Source organism: Primulina huaijiensis, chromosome 2, assembly GCF_012295235.1.
Source record: "Primulina huaijiensis isolate GDHJ02 chromosome 2, ASM1229523v2, whole genome shotgun sequence".
Taxonomy (NCBI): domain Eukaryota; kingdom Viridiplantae; phylum Streptophyta; class Magnoliopsida; order Lamiales; family Gesneriaceae; genus Primulina; species Primulina huaijiensis.
Genome location: NC_133307.1, coordinates 31054877 through 31056010, shown reverse-complemented (window position 1 = coordinate 31056010; position 1134 = coordinate 31054877).

Below are 1134 nucleotides of genomic sequence, written 5' to 3'. Positions count from 1 at the left end.
CTACCAACATTATTTAAAAAGAAAGAATCAAAATGTTTGAGAGTCACACAGCTAATATAACATATGAATTTGTATGAACAATTTCCGACGGTTGGAGAACCAAATTATTCTTTGGTTATATTTGAATCGAAGATTTGGATTTAAGAGAGTATTTAAGGGGATGAATTGAAATGACTCTATGTTGAGGTGAATTTGAAATTCACCATAATTACTCAAAAAAATGAAAAATAATTATTTGAGATTTGAAATCTAATGTCAAGTGGATTATCTAAACAAACTAATAAATTTATTATTACACATTTGAAATGCCTAAATTCACTTAAACAACAACAATAACAGTAATACAATAAAAATTTTCAAACTTAATTTTAACAGTAATTATATTGTGAACAAAACAATTATCGTCCGATCCTCTAGTCAAGTAGGTCAGGACAAATTAATTCGTTGGAGCTTCGAACATATTTTTTTTTATCACATTCATTATCATTATGATAATAACAAGAAAATGCCAAGAAAATGTATTAGCTTATTAATTTTTACTTAGATGGAAGATAAATGAGTAGGTCTCTTGTGAGACGGTCTCACGAATTTTTATCTGTGAGACGGGTCAATCCTACCGATGTTCACAATAAAAAGTAATAATCTTAGCATAAAAAGTAATATTTTTTCATAGATGACTCAAATAAGAGATACGTCTCAAAAAATACGACCCGTGAGACCGTCTCACTCAAGTTTTTACCAAAATTACATAGCTAATTACTAAGATAGTGTTTACAAAATATTTCAAAAAAGTAGTTATGAACTTTTCGTTTGTAAACATTGCATAAGTCTTGACCTCACACGGAATTCAAAGAACTTAATGAATGTTCTTCCTAATTACTGAGTCATGCACGAACCGTCTGGTCGAGTTTCCCACAAGCAAGACTTGTATATGATCTTACTAATTAGCCAAAATATCGTCCACTAATGAAGTTGATGAAAAAAATTAAGTCAAGAAATTTTTTTCCGAATCGATTATTGCGACAAAAACTTTGTTAGCTCTTCCTGTTTTAGATGTAACGACGTAATATATAGTCTTTTTAACGTCTGGTAAAGGAACATGTTTACTAGGTTTCAACGAGGGTTCATCATATA